The sequence below is a fragment of the Nothoprocta perdicaria genome, unplaced genomic scaffold (assembly GCF_003342845.1).
Source record: "Nothoprocta perdicaria isolate Ctin4 unplaced genomic scaffold, notPer1 scaffold_447, whole genome shotgun sequence".
NCBI lineage: Eukaryota > Metazoa > Chordata > Aves > Tinamiformes > Tinamidae > Nothoprocta > Nothoprocta perdicaria.
Window position 1 is genome coordinate 184,558 of NW_020455696.1, and position 1,359 is coordinate 185,916.

The window sequence follows — 1,359 nt, forward strand, 5'->3', positions numbered from 1 at the left end:
GAAGAGGGCAGGGATGCAGGATGGGGATGCACGACCGGGAATGTGGAACAGGGATGCAGTGCTGTACAAGGAGAGGTGGGGGACGCACTGCCCCGGCACAGCCTGGCATGACCTGGCACGCGCTTTCGTGGCTTGGGGACCTGTGTCCCTGYTGGCTGCTCAGTTCTGGCAGGTGCCATGGTGGCCCCGGACATGGGTCCCTGTCACCACCTCTCCTGTGGCTGCAGAGCCACTTCCATGTGGGTCCYCAGCCTGTTCCATGGATGCAGGGAGTAGGCAGCGGCCATGGAGCGTGCCGGGCATTCCCACCCATCTCCAGGTGTGCTGGGGCGATGCACAGGCTGCTCCGGGGCCGGCGTGGCTGGGATGGAGCCCGGCTCCAGAGGATCCTGCCAGGGAAAGACCCAGCCTCCCACGGCTGGAGTCAGGCAGCCGGTCCGGCTTCCCTGGGGCCTTTGGGAATCACTTCCCAAGGGGCTCCTGCTGCTGCTCCGTGCTTCCGTGCCTCCCATCAGCAGAGGAACCAACACTGTCCCAGCCCCTTTTCCCAGGGGTTTCCTAGGCAACCAATCCCGGATCCCGCTCTCTGGAGACTGCAGGAGGGGACACGGGGCAGGGAGCCCGCGTGGGGCAGGGGACGGGCCCTTCCCGGCCCTCCGGCTGCCCCCTTCCCTGCGGAGGGCGGCACGGACACGGGCAGCCTGGGAAGCGCTGGGAGCCRGGATAACGGAGCCGATGCCGGGGTGTCCGAGCCCGTGCACCCATCATGAACCCCCGGGGCCAAAACACCCACATGCACATCAACATACACACGTGCATCTATATGTATATATATATATACACATATATATATAAGGTAAAGTGCATATAATGTAAACAGGAGGTCGGGGGCTGCACAAGGAAGGGGCTTCCCCCACTCCCGGGGAGTCCGTGATGGGATCACCGGGGCTTTGCCGGCCCCGGGGGCGGGAGCGGGCCGTTCCGGGCCGGTTCGGCTCTGTCCGGCCCGGCCCGGTTCGGAACGGTCCGGTCCGGAGCCCCCGCTCCGGCCGCGGGCCCCCAGCGGTGCGCCCCAGCCCGCGGCTGTGACGTAGCGCCTGTGACGTGCCATTGTGACGTCACAGARGGGGGCGTGGCTCCACCGGGCCACGCCCCCGCCCGCGGGCAGACACGTGGGCGCCCGGGCAACCCTTTGCCGACGTGTCCCTGGCGCCGCGTGCCCCGGAAGTCCCGCCCCGCGCGCCGGGGGCGGGGCGGGGTGCCCCGTGACGTCAGCCCTCCCCGCGGCGGCCTCTCCCGGGCCGGCGCCGCGGCGCCGAGCTCCGCCATTGGCCACCGGGCGGCGGCGGTGGGCGGGGC